The sequence below is a fragment of the Schistocerca cancellata genome, chromosome 2, assembly GCF_023864275.1.
Source record: "Schistocerca cancellata isolate TAMUIC-IGC-003103 chromosome 2, iqSchCanc2.1, whole genome shotgun sequence".
Classification (NCBI taxonomy): domain Eukaryota; kingdom Metazoa; phylum Arthropoda; class Insecta; order Orthoptera; family Acrididae; genus Schistocerca; species Schistocerca cancellata.
The window spans coordinates 969029897-969047591 of record NC_064627.1 but is presented as its reverse complement, the minus strand read 5'-3'; the positions used below and the strand labels follow the sequence as shown (position 1 = coordinate 969047591).

General features: G+C 43.5%; 1 protein-coding gene across 4 annotated transcripts in view; it reads right to left on the bottom strand.

Annotated features, from left to right (window-relative positions):
• The window catches only part of LOC126162929 (uncharacterized), a 263303-nt gene that overhangs the window by 181844 nt on the left and 63764 nt on the right, over window positions 1-17695 (bottom strand). Inside the window, exon 1 of one of the 4 annotated variants that reach the window (XM_049919749.1) lies at window positions 12839-12936. The exons of the other annotated variants lie outside the window; for them this stretch is intronic. The gene's annotated coding sequence lies outside the window, so the exon portion shown is untranslated. Of the gene's footprint in view, window positions 1-12838; window positions 12937-17695 lie in introns of those variants that run through there. 4 annotated transcript variants of the gene reach the window in all.

Sequence of the window (17695 nt, the reverse complement as noted above, 5' to 3'; positions counted from 1 at the left end):
CGTCAGTGGTATTGGAGAGCTTATGAAGCACAGTATAGTGAATGGGTGTCTTGGGGATGAGAGGATAAGTTTAAAGATTTAAGAGAAGGTTCTCGAGATGTTACGATCAGAAACGTGACTGCAATAACTTTATCATGGCTTCCCTTTTTGTAAATAATTTATGTAATGTTCTTTTTGTTGAACTCGTCTTAATTCGACACTGTAGTGATAAGTTGTAATAGGCTATTAGAATAATGATTATCACGCGGAATAGGTCGACAGTGTTGACGATGATGAGCGATACATTGATGAAGCTAGGTACAGATTTGAGGAGGATAATTCTTGGAAAAAAAGTGAGCACGTAATTGTGTAACGCTAGAAAATCAAATAGGAGTACTACTGCAGGACATATCCCAAAATCCCAAAACCTTATCCCCCTCAAGATAGTTTGAAATTGCTGCCGAATGGACCAGTCAGGGTCATGGACTGCAAGTGTGTTATGGACTCCTTGCAGAGACAGCCTGGCGATTGCCGCATGAAGCAGCGAGTAAATTACATAGAAGTGGACGTAAGTGTGTATGGTGTGGACAGAAGTCAAAGTGTACTAATACATATTAGCTAACCTGGACTAGTGCAAGTTTTCAAGGCCACTCAGTAACTGAACCATAGAAACTGTGGAAACATTTTAAGGTATCTGAGTAACTGTTATAGCTAGCCATCATCAGATTGGTCCGTAGCTCGTTGTCTAGTAGCTTGCGTTGCTGCCTTTGGATAACAGGGTCCCAGGTTCGATTCCCAGCCGGGTTGGGGATTTTTCTCTGCCTGGGGACTGGGTGTTTGTGTTGTCCTCATAAGTTCATCATCATCATCATCATCATCATCATCATCATTCGTGACTGGCTAGATTGAAATGTGTAAAAATTGGAACTTTGTACGGGCGCTGATGACCACACAGTTGAGCGACCCGCAAACCAAACATCGTCTTCATCAGATTACAATTTGGAGGGGTGAATTCTTCCAAGAGGGGAGGATGTAATGGCGCGACGCTAATGCAAGACAGCACACTACTGTACGCAAGCATGTACCGTATGTACCGTAACATACTGGCATGACACTGAGTCACGGCATGAATTTAGGCGCCGAAGACTATCGGCGATCAGCTGATTACGAAGACCAGCCATATTCAGCACGTAGTACGTGTGATACTTACAGCGGGAACACCACAACAAACCTGCTTAGGTGCATATAAATACTGTGCGTTCAGCCAGGCTGGTCACTGAACCAGTGATCCATCGAGTTGGCGTCTGTTGCAGTCTCGAGTTCCGCCGTGAGGCCGCTACTGCTCCACCATCAACCTGACACGACCGCGTGACAGAGGGACCAGCCACAGCATTGATGAGCCAAGGGTCGAACTGATGTCCTCCTAGCCCTAATACCACCAGATGCCGCCAGCCAGATGCAGGTCTACATCTACATACATTCTCTGCGAGCCACTAATGGTGCATGGCGGAGGGTACCTTTTACCACTTTTCTTCCCATTCCATTTGCAAACAGGGACAGGGAAAACCGACTGTGTACGTGTCTCCATATAAGCCCTGATTTCTCTCATCTTCACGGTCCTTACGCGAAATAAATTAGGTTGGTGCATAAATTCGTAGCGTTTTTCCGTAAGTTTAATATACACAACAGATACTCGTAACAGAGACTTTACTCATCTATAATATATTCTCCTTCACTATTTACAACAGTCTGGCAACGTTGGAGTAACTTTTCCATTCCGCTACTGTAGAAATCACGTGGTGTTGAGGCGAAGAACTCGTCGAGCCATGGTCGGAGCGCATTTTCATCCGGAGAGGAAGTTCATTTAACGTTGCTCTTTAGAGAACGGAGAAAGTAAAAATCTGAGGACGCAAGATATGGCGAATAATAATGTGGACGCGGTATGACTACCCAAGACAACTCCTGTAAAGTGTTTTTTGTCGGTCTAGCCGAATGCAGGCGGGCGTTACCGTGGCGTAGCATCACTTCAAGCAGTCTTTTCGGGCACTGCTCTCGGATTGCTTCTACAAGACGTCTCAGTAGCTGACAATAACGGTTAGCAGTAATGGTTACATCTCGGAGAAGCTATTTGTAGTACACCACACCGTCGCTGTTCCACCATATGTATTGCATTATTTTTATGTATACGTGTAGGTCTTTGTACGGGGAGTTCTGCTTTGTTTGAACGCAACCATTCCTTTCTTTTCCCTGCGTCGGCATAAAGACGCCATTTCTCGTCACCAGTAACGGCACAGGATAAGAATGGTCGGTGTTCACGTGCCAATTGTCATGACGTGCAAGTACAGAGTCACATGTGACCATTGATCTTTTTTTTTTTTCATTTTGGTTTAGAGCATGTGATAGCGATACACCCGATTTTTGAACCTCCACCATTGCATGCAAACGTCGCACGATTGTGGAATAATTACAGCTCATCACATATCCCAGTTCTCGAGTACAATAACCTCGTTCATTGTGGATTAACACCTTTAAACGATCTTCATCAAAGCCCCTGGGTCTTCCTCAATATAGAGAGTCAGTGATGTCGAACGATCCTCGTTAGAACGAGAAAAGCATTTACTTGCCGTGCTCTGTCCAATGGTTTTATACCCACTAAGGTGCAAATGTTTTTCGCTGCCTCCGTTTTTGTCACCCCTCTACTGAACTCAAACAGAGGAATATGCCGGAAATGTTCCGATTCCTCCACTTGGCACTCCATTCTCTAGCATCCACAGCTCCACTCACTATTTCCAAATGACAAAAATCACAATATGTGAACTAATGTAGCAACAGTCAACTACAAATAAAAGATGACAGTCAATAAATAAACCCATAGCATACGGAATACCAACATACAAAACAAAAACGCTATTAACGTATGCACCAACGTAATACATTGGCACGAGTAGAATCGTTCTGGAGTCAGTTGCAAATGCCAGTTACCTAAATTTTCTCAATACTGTTTCACAAAAATGTCGCCGTCTTGCCTCCAAGATTTTGAGTTCACGAAGCATCTCCGTAATATTCGCATGTTGAGCAAATAACAAATCTAGCGGCTCCCTCCTGAACGGCTTCTATGTCTTCCTTTAATCCAACCTGACTGGGATCGCAAACACTCGAGCAGCATTCAAGTCTGGGTCGCACTAGCGTTCTATACGCGGTCACCTTTACAAATAGACTACACTTTCCTAAAATCCTCCGCCAGCTCGCAACAGACCAACCACCAGCCAGTCAGCTTTACCTGTGGCCGAGCTAGCCGTGCCACCTAGCACTACAACCGAGCCGGCACCACCGGTGGCGTGAGTGAGCAAACGACCGAGAGCACAATGGCAGCCGCCCATCGCCTGCCTGACGTACGCAAGGCCATACAGTAGGCTTCGTCAGGGTAATGAATGAAGGCTACTACTGACACATGCTGAACAGCAACAATTATCTCAGAACGGTTTTGTCGACAAAGCCAGTATCTTGCTTTATCCTACTACCAGAACTATGTTTCCAACATGAAATGTACTTCCATGAGCCCAAGAAATTAAGGTCATCGGAAAATGCGTCTTCGTTGTCTCGTCTGTGTACCACGACCGGCGTCAACACGCCACAAACATTCGCAGGCAAATGCTGTATTATTGGCACGGTGAACTGAACAGTTTTATGACTAGAATGTCGTCAGGTCTTGCACCTGCCATAGGTGCGACTTTCAAGCAGAGAATCATGGTATCCGAATATATTTGACCGCTCCCCACGAATGGGACACCATCTGAAGGCCGAGCAGACAAGCGGTACTTAACGTGCCACCTTCTCAAGAATGCACATAGGGACCCTATATTCGGAGAAATTTAAATGCAGTGGACCTGCAAGGCCACAGCGGACATGTTATTTAATCCTCAAGCTCACCGAACCAATCTTGATGATACCCTCCACTCCAGAGAAAACAAACAATGATGCTTTCATCTACGTCTCGTGTGTTCAACGGTGTCATTGCCGACCAATCCCGTACGGCCCCACACTGTAGCAACAGTGGCACTCGGTCGAAAGTTACGAACTTAATTTTCCTTTCAGTGTGACAATACAACACACTCCGTACCATGGTGTTAATTGCCGACTCATTGCAGAACTTTCACCCCGGGTCACAGCTGAAAAAAATGCACTCTGTACTGTAAGGTTCACCCCAAGTTTTGCACACGATAAGCACGTTCTGTGGTAGGTGCAGACTCGTCAGACCACATTTTATTCTTATACTTGTCGCTTGACAGATTTTGTGATCTTTGCGTCACCGATGCTCCTTCTCTCCAGTCACTTGATCGCAAGAGGTCTGACAGTAGCAGCTCTCCCATAAAGTTTTGTTTCCGCAATTCTCGCCGTATTTTTCTTTTGTAAAAAGTAGTTCAAATGGCTCTGAGCACTATGGGACTTAACTTCTGTGGTCATCAGTCCCCTAAAACTTAGAACCACTTAAACCTAACTAACCTGAGGACATCACACACATCCATTCCGAGGCAGGATTCGAACCTGCGACCGTAGCGGTCGCGCGGTTCCAGACTGAAGCGCCTAGAACCGCTCAGCCACACTGGCCGGCTTTTCTTTTGTACATACTGTGCTGTTCTATCTGCTCTGTTGAAGATATCGCGTACTGGTCGATATGGTGAGCGGAATAGTTTAGCTCTGCGGTCATTTTCGTGACCGTTACTTTTGCACACACATCAAAAAAATTTTTGCATCCCCTCGGTTCAGAACCTATACAGAAAATTGGAATAGAGACCAACATAAACATCATTTCCGCCCTTTTTATTGCTCATGAAATACACACATTCCATGTTGCACCACCATACAGGAAGAACTTCAGTGGTAGTGGTAGTGGTAGTGGTAGTGGTAGTGGTGATGGTTAGTGTTTAACGTCCCGTCGACAAGGAGGTCATTAGAGACGGAGCGCAAGCTCGGGTTAGGGAAGGATAGGGAAGGAAATCGGCCGTGCCCTTTCAAAGGAACCATCCCGGCATTTGCCTGAAGCGATTTAGGGAAATCACGGAAAACCTAAATCAAGATGGCTGGAGACGGGATTGAACCGTCGTCCTCCCGAATGCGAGTCCAAGTGGTAATGGTCCAGATTGCTGTACACACCAGTACCTCTAATACCCAGTAGCAAGTCCTCTTTCATTGATGCCTGTATTCGTCGTGGCATACTATCCACAAGTTCATCAAGGCACTGTTTGTCCAGATTCTCCCACTCCTCAACGGCGATTCGGCGTACTCCTCAACGGCGATTCGGTGTAGACCCCTCAGATTGGTTGGTGGGTCACGTCGTCCATAAATAGCCCGTTTCAATATATCCCAGGCCTGTTCGATAGGGTTCATGTCTGGAGAACATGCTGGCCACACTAGTCAAGCGATGTCGATATCCTGAAGGAAGACATTCACAAGATGTGCACAATCGGGGCGCAAATTGTCGTCCATGAAGACGAATGCCTCGCCAATATGCTGCCGATGTGGTTGCACTATCGGTCGGAGGATGGCATTAACGTATCGTTCAGCCATTACGGTGCCTTCCATGACCACCAGCGGCGTACGTCGGCCCCACATAATGCCACCCCAAAACAGCAGGGAACCTCCACCTTGCTGAACTTGCTGGACAGTGTGCCTAAGGCGTTCAGCCTGACCGGGTTGCCTCCAAACACGTCTCCGACGATTTTCTGCTTCAAGGCATATGCGACACTCATCGATGAAGGGAACATCATGCCAATCCTGAGCGGTGCATTCGGCACGTTGTTGGGCCCATCTGTACCGCGCTGTATGGTCTCGTGGTTGCAAAGATGGAACTCGCCATGGACGTCGGGAGTGAAGTTGCCCATCATGCAGCCTATTGCGCACAGTTTGAGTCGTAACACGACGTCCTCTGGCTGCACGAAAAGCATTATTCAACATGGTGGTGTTGCTGTCAGGGTTCCTCCGAGCCATAATCCGTACGTAGCGGTCATCCACTGCAGTAGTCGCCCTTGGGAGTCCCGAGCGAGGCATGTCATCGACAGTTCCTGTCTCTCTGTATCTCCTCCATGTCCGAACAACATCGCTTTGGTTCACTCCGAGACGCCTCGACACTTCCCTTGTTGAGAGCCCTTCCTGGCACAAAGTAACAATGCGGACGCGATCGAACCGCGGCATTGAGCATCTACGCATGGTTGAACTACACACAACACGAGCCGTGTACCTCCTTCCTGGTGGAATGACTGGAACCGATCAACTGTCGGACCCCTCCGTCTAAAGGCGCTGCCCATGCATCGTTGTTTACATCTTTGGGCGGGTTAAGTGACATCTCTGAACAGTCAAAGGGACTGTGTGTGTGATATATCCACAGTCAACGTCTGTTTTCAGGAGTTCTGGGAACCGGGGTGATGAAAAACTTTTTTTGATGTGTGTGTGTAAAAGCAATCTTATTTCATTTCCTCCTTTCTGTACCACTAAGTTTAATTTTTCTCCAGAAATTGTGGTATCTCATGAACGATTTATAATGTCCTGGCACTCGATACAGTACCTCCGAATATTCCTTGCTCATTTGAGACTCGTCACGAATGCAAAAACTCAGTTTTCAACGTCAAATCGCCAGCGTTCGATATCTGCGATGTTCAACACGATGGTGTATCAACACAACACTGCAGCTGACACACAGTGGCCGTTGCGAAGATCACTGGGCGTCTTGAATACGAGCTGTTGGAACACAATTCGAAGCAAAATACAGTGTAAATGAGTTACACCTTTAAAAAAATCGGTGCTTTTATCAGAGCGATCGTATATTACTAATTTCGATATTTAGCGAAGGTGGGAGACAAGAAACGGGGCGAGAAAATAAGTGTATCCTCTCAATTTTTCTTCGTCTAAGAACTTCCGTAGCAGCTTATAGCAACTGTTCTTTTCTGGAGTATAAGAGAAAGAAGGGAGGAAAGACGGAGGACGGGAAGATAGCGATATTGGGGTAATTAAAGACGAATCATTAGTTGAATTTGGATAGGAATGAGGAGCAGTCAGTCGGAACTTTAAAAAAGATCTATCTTGGAAAATTTATATTAAGATGGTCGCGCAGGAATTTGAAATCGACTCCTTTACACTATCATACCCAAAGGAACGGTTAAAGTTCGGTTAAGTGTCACTTGTCAGAGGCCAGTGAAAAAGAATTCAGCTTGTTGACTACGATCACCTTACGTCTACGCATGTAGTTTGAAACTCGCAGTGAGAGTTTGGGTTTTCCGTCCCCTGAACTGTAGAAGACTGGTGCTTCTGCACCTGTACGTAGATAAACTATAAAGGTACCTAACAACGCCTGCCTGAATGATGTGTAGGTAATATTACGAAATCTTCAAGGGGCTTTTTCCTCAGAAAGAGGTTATTACTGAAATTTGTAATCATCCAATATCTAATCGATTACTTACCTCAAACGTCCAGCAATTCACCTTGTTTCACGCATGTAACAGTCTCATATGCTACGAACTCATACTCACACGTGGCCTTCTACACACATTTATAGGCTTTGAGTCATATCTTACATAATATCTACACAGAACGAAAACAAATGAGCAAGAGGATGACACTGACGGACAGAGACTGGATGGATGGTGTATACAGCATGTTTAAGTTGAGACAACTAATTTATCTCGAAAACGACGCATTGTACAAAAAGTAACGTTCTAGGTGAAAGTTATTGTTAGTAACGGGGACACCTGTCTGCGCTACAAATGGCCACCATCTGACCACCCGTCCTGTGTGTGTGTGTGTGTGTGTGTGTGTGTGTGTGTGTGTGTGTGTGTGTGTGTGTGTGTGTGTGTGTGTGTTTGCGGGGGAGGGGGTCAACCCACCCCCATTCTTACTGCATATTCGGATTCTACGCCAAAAAGTACATACTGTTTACACAAACCATTGTTTCCCATTCGTGGCAGAGGACGCTGTAATCGAGAAATATCAAGTGTGGCTATTTTAGCGATTAAGAACAGACGCGTTTGATTCTGCATTTCATTTACGATATAAACGTAACATTTTGTGTTGATATTGATGTTCAAATGTTACTTGAGTGTTGCAAATGTGATTGTACAGTACAAATAATGTGTCTAGACACTGACATTTCCGATAAACTACTTGTAACGTAGTTTTCTGTTCCCTATGGCATTGATTGTGGTCAGTTTCCATCCATCGGAATGCTTGATTTAGGTGCCCGCCCTCGAACCCCCCAACAAGCTGACTGATTTCGGCGTGAGTTTCCATCGAACCGCTGTAGCTCTCGTGCTGGCCGCTACGCGGATACTGACGGAATACAAACCACAACCATTGTAATAAGGTAAAATGTCCATGAAGTGATAGTGACACGCGCACGTTCCATAGGTAACCATCGAAATCAATGGTGAGAGGCAAGGCGACTCACAGATAGCTGGCATCCGGTGGAAACAAAAAAAACTACTGCATCCATGTCGCTGTTTCTGGATCAAGCTGAACGTAGGTTCTAAGCAGACACTGAAACGGCTAATCATATGGTACTGTACAATCAAATTTGCAACACCACAGTAAATTTCGAATATAAATATCAATCGTTAAAACACAAAGGTTTACATTTACATCGTAAACGAAATGTAGAAGCAAATGCGTCGGGTTCTTAATTGCAAAAACAGGCACAATATCTGTCTACTGTAATGGCAACAACAACGAATAGAAAACAATTTTTTGGCGTAGAATCCTTATATGCAATAAAAATAGGGGGGTTTCCATTTGTAAATACAAAGTCGAACCTGCCCACGGACGAGCGTGGTTAGAAGATGGGTAGCTGTAGTACAGACATATGTCCCTTTTACTAATATTAACTTTTCATCTAGAACATTTTTTTCGTACGATGTTTCGTTTTCGAGATATTTAGTTGTGTCAAGTTAAAACAAACGCACTGTATAGTGCATGAATGTTCCATCTACCCAGTTAGCGCCCTACGAACCAGAGAATAATGAACAGACGTCAAGGTCAACAAATATATAGGTGATAAGTCGGTTGTATTAGAAAAAGTAAACAAAAAGATTGAATATGTTTCTGTACAGCGTCTGACAGTCTTCGCCAGAGAGCTGTGACTTCATAACAATGGAGTAAATAAAATAACATATTACATAATGAAGTATAAACACTCTGTATTATGCATCTGTGCTGTATTATACATATTAACGTAAGGTATATCTGTGTTGTGGAGGGTTTTATGGTGTTCGTTATTAAACTCTTATTAGAGGACTGGCACCATGTAGTATGGACGGTTGAGCGTGGTAGTTCTCTCACACAATCAAGCTAGATTTCAGAAATGTTCAGATGACTGATGTGAATGAGTATGGACCGCATGTTCATTCATTCACGGAAGACTGTTTTAAACCTGCTTCTGATATGTACAACATACACCTATTACATAATCGACAGTGCATATCAAGCATATACGTGGGTATGGTTTCGCTACCTGCTGTTTTTCTCGGGGCATCTCAGCAACAGTCTTACCTTCATTTAAAGGTTGTTCAGCATCGTGCCACAACGAAAATGGCGTCGCCTGTCTTCGTGTGCTTTACTAAAACAGGAGCCGTTAGCGTCTACACTAGGTGAGATGCATTAAGAACAATATCATGCTACAACCTTACAAAATAGGGACAGAATTGCGTCGTTTATTACGAAAAAGCCGACTAAAAGTGGACAAGTTTAATAGTGTTCACAGGAAAGCTAGCTGCACAACAGCAAAACAGAAAAACAGAAATCTTCCTCACTCTACTATAATACCAGCAGTAAATAATTACTAAGAAAATATTTAATTTCCCGCAGAGGTACTTCACCTGAAAGACCGATCTAATATCAAGAAAGGTTCCTGGCATCTCCGATCGCGCTCGACATTTGCCAAGTGATGCTCTGACCTACCGCAAGGACTTCAGCTTGTCCCAAGCAGACCGTCTACACGCCTGCTTTACGATGTCACAGTTTCCCCTCAGCCTTGTCACTGGACGCAAACATCGCAGATTTTGTGAATAAATAATAACATCTATATTATAGACATATTCGCCATTCTGTTCTTTAGTTTTACACTGACAAATATTCTGTGAAGTGAAGTGCAAGGAAAGTATTCAGTAATGTAAACTAAGTGACCAACCAGAAGTTTGGTATAAGCTCAACAGTGATTCAGTAGGCACACAATGTGACATTCCCTTACCTTCCTCGTGCCCATGAATCAGCTCACCCACCCACTTACACGAGACCTACAAATAGGATTTTAAATCGCCGTTCTTATATAACATTTGTGCGCTTTGTATTCTATGTATAGCATGTACTGAAGATATGTTGTATGTCAACATGATTTTCGTAAGTGTCAATTGTGAAACCAAAAGCCAATTCACTAATTATGTAACAGTTCAAGGATCACAATTTCGAACGCAGACTAATAGAACTACTAGAAATAAAGTACACGGGACAGTAGAGAGTAATAAATATGTAGTTTGTCCTCTTTTAGTGGAACTCGGTTTGTCACAGCAGTTTTCGTCAAACGCATCTTCCCTCCTCGACAAATCGATTTTGTTTGTCCTTTTGACTACACTGTCCACAGCCGCCGCACTTATAACAAGTTGCAGCTGATGTTTAATTTCCATCTTCGAATTGGACTTTTTCACACGGACGGTGATCTTTGGTTATCCTTAGTTTCTACTAAGGCTTACAGGGCAAGACGACAAGCGTCACGCGCTCCGCGGGGGCCGAAGTTAAAAGTAGGTTTAGCTCATTAGAGAAAAATGTTGCCAATCGAGAGAGACTATTTGTTCTTTATCTGTGAGTCACTATTCTGGCGAAACATCAGTTTCTTCAGTATCAAGTGGACTGAAAACTGGACAAAACTTCCGATTAATTTTGAGCGTTATTTTGCCAATTCCTGCCTTTAAGCTAATTATTCTTGCAAAACGAGCTTAATATTCTCGCTTTCTAAACCTTAAGACTCAACTGTCGCGAATACAACGGAAAAGAACAGCTTGACAGAAATATCTCAAATACGAGAAAAGAATTCCTGAAAACATGAAGAAACATTCAATTCCTTTTGGAGAGCTTAGTGGTAGAATTTTTAAGAGACAGACCGTTCTTGTATTAATGGTGCGTTTATCAGCGCATGGAACTGCAGTCAACGAACTGACTCTACAATAGGAATCCGATAAAATTTAAATTACTGCATTTTAAAAACGTTCATTAGCAATAATGTGTGTCACTGAATGGAGAGCGAATCACTCGTAAGTACAGACGGCAACCAGCCATGTCATTTTCAAAGGGGTCATTGTATCCATTCCGTAATTCACCTTAATCGATTTAGGGAAATCCCAGAAAAAACTACAAACGATGCTTGCACGGGACTTGAACCCTGTTCTTCTGCAATGCGAGCCTAGTGTGCAAACCGCTGCGCCATCTTGCTCGTTAGAGCGGACTACTGCGAGGAAGGGGTGATTTAAATGTCGTCAATACCACAAGAAAAGCTTCCTCTAATGTGTCTAAATGTCATACTATTTTGAGCTCAGAATTTTTTCTGTCTGACAGCCGTTTCCCAAGTATTTCTTTTTACAACTGAAATGTTCATTCCTGGACACCTAGTTCATTTCCAGAAAATTAGCTGCATCGGATTTTGTTTATCTTTCCAATGCAGAGAATGAGATGCACTGGTCGTGTTAGCAATAATGCTTCGCAATGAATGTCAGATGAATAAGCTAAAAGCTCGCATACAGAAAATAATCAAGTTTTCAAACAGGTCGTACGTAACTCATATTACCGCTATCTTAGCGAAACTTTTACAGCTTACCCCCCGGAACAGTACGCGAAACCCAACGACCAGATGACAGTCCATAAAACCACTACGGTACCACACGGTACTGCAAATAATAATAAGCTGGCCACCAGGGTGGCCGAGCGGTTCTAGGCGCTACAGTCTGGAACCGCGCTACCGCTACGGTCGGACGTTCGAATCCTGCCTCGGGCTTGGATGTGTGTGATGTCCTTAGGTTAGTTAGGTTTAAGTAGTTCTAAATTCTAGGGGACTGATGACCTCAGCAGTTGAGTCCCATAATGCTGAGAGCCGTTTTGAACCAATAAGAAAATTTTCTTCTCACCTCCCTCCCCAGCACAAACAAAAACCGACGAATGGCGCAAAGGATGAAAACGCTAGGCGCATAGGATGGGAGTAATTAATTAACTCTTAAGTGCCTGTTACAGCTTGTCAGCTGGACTTTACTTAGGTACGGGAATCGTTTGCTCGTCTTACAGAACCGAATACGCGACCGCAACCCGATGATTCACCTTACAGTCTTGGCACATACACTGGGTTTGTTTGGCTCCATAGCGAAAGGTAGTGTGCACTATGCACTGCCGCTAGCAGAGGGACGTCAAGGGCGCCTATGCATATAATCGTAAGGTTCCTGTTCGCTGCTATTCAGATTCACTGCGATTGTTAAAAAATCACGGTAGACTTACAGGGGAGGTAAATATTTGGGAAAACAAGGAACATTCCGTTCCATAAATCCTCCCTGCTATGAGAAAATATCTCTGTTCTTACGACCTTTCGACATGCCATGAGTGAACAGGAAACTCACTGCCTAGTAATTGTCGCTAAGAATAACAAGCGGAGCTTGTTTACCGCTGTTGGGGCGAAACTTGCGTCCTAAATCCTACTACAGTTAGCACTTCTACCAAATTAACTGCTACAATTTGCTCCTGAAGCAAATTACTTTCTCGCTGATGACTGGGTTTCCCTAGTTTTCCGCCCGAGACGCGGCTAGCGAGCGGCAAGGGGTGCGCGGCAGGGCGGGCCACCCACCTGCCAGAGAGACGGGTGCGGGCCCTGCTTGCGCCGCTGGCCGGAAACCGCCGACTCGCCGGCTGCCTGTGTTGTCGGCTGCTGCTGCCGCCACACTGGCGGTGGGTGGGTCGCGCCGAGGTCGGCTCCGCGCAGCGCGCCCGCCACCCCTCCCCAAAACGCGCCTGCGCACCTTTGCCGCCCTACGCGCGTCTCTCTTACGTGGGGGGCGGGTTTCACAACTCCGCGCCGCCGTGCCTCACACCAGCGTCCTGCCTGCCGAGTCGTCGCCAGTACCTTGCTTTCTTATCGCTCTCTTTCCATATAGCGACGATAAAATGTAAAAATACACTGATGGAAAAAATCGCAACACCAAAAAGGAGCTGTGAGACATAAACCAAAGTCTGCAGACGTGTTTCTACATTTGAAAAGTGATGTCCGTTCAAATTTCGCGTCAGTCACATAAGAGCGGCAGTAGTAGCCTCACTATGACGATGAAAGTCACGATTGCTTTAACCCATTAAGTCCCAAATTAATTTTTCTTTTAAATTGAATTTTTTGTTCCTTAATTATAATGTACATGGTGTATGAACCACAATAAGTTCAAAAATAGCCAAAGAATATTTATACATGCTGATATAATGGCCATTCTCAAAATAGAACGCTGGGATCTAACAGTATCGTATAGCATACTAAACTCTATTCAAGTCGTAACTATTTATTTCTTGTGAAATTGTACAAAACACTTCACACACAGTGTTACGCGGCATTTACAACAATATGTTTTTTGTTTCCCCGTTGCATTTAGCTCTTACACATCTTCTTTGCGTGCTTCTTTTGTCAATCATATGACCAATTCCATCAAACCTGATGTCTGGTATCACTCTCAACTGACTTGAAGGGTATTCCAATGGACGTCCAATATTCGGTCTTCCAGTGTCCAATTTCAAGTTTGTAACTGTAACAGCACGTCTGAAATCCAGTAAATCCTGTGCATTTTTCCCATGTACTAGTCTGTAGAAGAGCCAGGCATTTACGAGGGCCATTTCCAGCATACGTGTAAATAGGATCCCACTAACATTTTTTCCCTGTAATTACCGTCGCATATTTTCCAACTAACCAGTCATCGTGGTCAACACCTCCCATGTACGTGTTATACGACTTCAAAACGGCAGGTTGTTGCACTTGGGTCTTCTCACTTGCTTGTCTACTGTATCGCGTAGCTGCTCCCAAAGGTTCAACTTTGTCAAAATTTGTACCAATTGTAACTCATCTGTTGTCGTGCCATCGAACAAATAAGACTTCACCATTCCTGTCGAACGGTAGTCATAGTTTCCTCGAACTGTCTTTTTCATTTCGTTACTGCTCAGTAGTGGACAGTCAGTCACCAACGATTCTCTCTGACAGTCTCAGTTGCTCGAAAACCCAAATTTCTCAGATGAATCAGATCTCTACCAGTGAAGAAATTGTCAAAGTACACACAATGATTCTCGGGTTTTTCAATGCAGTCCAGCATGTTTAGGACTACTCTTGATCCCAATAGTAGGTCATCCCTTGCCGTATCTTCTGGATACTTTCCACAGTATAAATCAAATTTGAAACAGTAACCACTTGCTACGAGGTGCATTCAAGTTCTAAGGCCTCCGATTTTTTTCTAATTAACTACTCACCCGAAATCGATGAAACTGGCGTTACTTCTCGACGTAATCGCCCTGCAGACGTACACATTTTTCACAACGCTGACGCCATGATTCCATGGCAGCGGCGGAGGCTTCTTTAGGAGTCTGTTTTGACCACTGGAAAATCGCTGAGGCAATAGCAGCACGGCTGGTGAATGTGCGGCCACGGAGAGAGTCTTTCATTGTTGGAAAAAGCCAAAAGTCACTAGCAGCCAGGTCAGGTGAGTAGGGAGCATGAGGAATCACTTCAAAGTTGTTATCACGAAGAAACTGTTGTGTAACGTTAGCTTGATGTGCGGGTGCGTTGTCTTGGTGAAACAGCACACGCGCAGCTCTTCCCGGACGTTTTTGTTGCAGTGCAGGAACGAATTTGTTCTTCAAAACATTTTCGTAGGATGCACCTGTTATCGTAGTGCCCTTTGGAACGCAATGGGTAAGGATTACGCCCTCGCTGTCCCAGAACATGGACACCATCATTTTTTCAGCACTGGCGGTTACCCGAAATTTTTTTGGTGGCGGTGAATCTGTGTGCTTCCATTGAGCTGACTGGCGCTTTGTTTCTGGATTGAAAAATAGCATCCACGTCTCATCCATTGTCACAACTGACGAAAAGAAAGTCCCATTCATGCTGTCGTTGCGCGTCAACATTGCTTGGCAACATGCCACACGGGCAGCCGTATGGTCGTCCGTCAGCATTCGTGGCACCCACCTAGATGACACGTTTCGCATTTTCAGGTCGTCATGCGAGATTGTGTGCACAGAACCCACAGAAATGCCAACTCTGGAGGCGATCTGTTCAACAGTCATTCGGCAATCCCCCAAAACAATTCTCTCCACTTTATCGATCATGTCGTCAGACCGGCTTGTGCGAGCCCGAGGTTGTTTCGGTTTGTTGTCACACGATGTTCTGCCTTCATTAAACTGTCACACCCACTAACGCACTTTCGACACATCCATAACTCCATCACCACATGTCTCCTTCAACTGTTGATGAATTTCAATTGGTTTCGTACCACGCAAATTCAGGAAACGAATGATTGCACGCTGTTCAAGTAAGGAAAACGTCGCCATTTTAAGTATTTAAAACAGTTCTCATTCTCGCCGCTGGCGGTAAAATTCCATCTGCCGTATGGTGCTGTCATCTCTGGGACACATTGCAATGAACGCGGCCTCATTTTAAAACAATGCGCATGTTTCTATCTCTTTCCAGTCCGGAGAAAAAAAATCGGAGGCCTTAGAACTTGAATGCACCTCATACTTCAGGAGGACATACGGTGACATATGGCCTGATCATCTGACACCGCATTATAGAATGCGTCGGTGTTTATCATTTCTTCTATTTCTTCGTTACTGAGGTATCTATCTCGTCTGAAGACCATTATAATCAATATAAAATGAAATGAAATAAAATGTAATAAAATAAAGTGAAATGAAAGAATAATACATTAGCACAAACTATAGAAAAGGGAATATGTATATACCTCTGTCCATCTGGAACTGTATTATTTACTAATGGGTAACATATTCATAAACATACTTACATAATACGCTGTAAATTTTAAAGTAACTTCATACCCTGTAATATATATAAAAGAGGGGTCATTACTAACGTCAGCAACACAATCTGGTAAAATTACCATGTTCTAAAAAGAAAATACATCAGCAGTAGCAAAGTTTCATATTCGAACGTGCAGCAATACAAATAACTGAAATGATAACACCAAGTCCCAATGTCCTATCTGGAGTACACAAAATTTTATAACAATGGAAAACAATGAATATAACTCCAATTGAGCTAACAATGCAAGTAGTTTAAAAGACACATTGTTGACTATAAATAATCACAAAACGATCTTTTCCATATATTTCAGATATTACTAAATTGTCGATAAAGTAAATACCTGTAGTAACGAAAAGTGTGCCTTAGTATTCAATAATCAATTAAGTGGAGGATTTATTGCTTTTAATTTCCTGTAAGCATACTTTTGTTATAAAAAGCATCAACAAATGACTTAGAACAGTAATAGTTACAAATTATTAATTTATTGTGTATTTATAAATAAATATATGCTCTGTCCTCAAAATAGGACACTGGTACTTAATCAGTTAAGTACACGCTGTAACGGGCGTGAGCGTTAGTTACCTTTGAAACTGGACGTGGTGAGTTGATGTTAATCAAGAATGTCTTTGGGGTGACAAAGACGCCATTATCAACACATCACTGTTTTTTTATGTGAGGTCCGCCAGTTATGCAAAACACCGTTTTCTCAGTGTAACCAGTCAATTATAACTGGGACATTTCCTGACTGGCTAAAATATGCAGATGTTAAGCCTCTATTCAAGAAAGGGGATAAAGAGATACCATCAAACTACAGACCGATTTCACTTTTGCCAGCAGAAAAAGTAATGTACAGGCAGCTTCTCAACCATCTGACCACAAATAACATATTATCAAGAACACAGTTTGGATTTCTGAAGGGTTCTGATATCGAGAAGGCTATTTACACCTACAGTGAAAACTTACTTAATTCATTAAATAACAAGTTACAAGCAGCAGGTATTTTCTGTGATTTGTCAAAGGCATTCGATTGTGCGAACCACAACATCCTTTTAAATAAATTAGAATTCTATGGTGTCACAGGCAGTGCTGCAAAATGGTTCAAGTCATACGTCACTAACAGGAAACAAAGGGTGTCAGTGCAAGGGACTAGTGAATTAAGTCATCAGTCATCATCAGAATGGGAAGAAATTACATGTGGTGTCCCACAAGGATCCATCTTAGGGCCATTGCTTTTTCTTGTGTACATTAATGATCTCTCATCAGTTACATTGCCAGAAGCAGAATTCGTTTTGTTTGCAGATGACATAAGTATTGCAATAAAGAGTATGTCGAATGTAGTTCTAGAAAGATCTGCTAATGATATTTTCATGGATATTAATAAATGGTTTAAAGCCAACTCACTGACATTAAACTTCGAAAAGACTCACTATATGCAATTCAGAACCTGTAAGAGGTTTCCACCCAGCATATGCATAAAGTATGGAGAAGAGCAGATAGAAGAGGTTGACAGTCTTAAATTCCTGGGATTACAACTTGATAATAAATTCAGTTGGAAGGAGCACACCACAGAACTGCAGAAACGCCTTAACAAATCTGTATTTGAAATTCGAGTGTTAGCAGACATAGGCGACAAAAAAA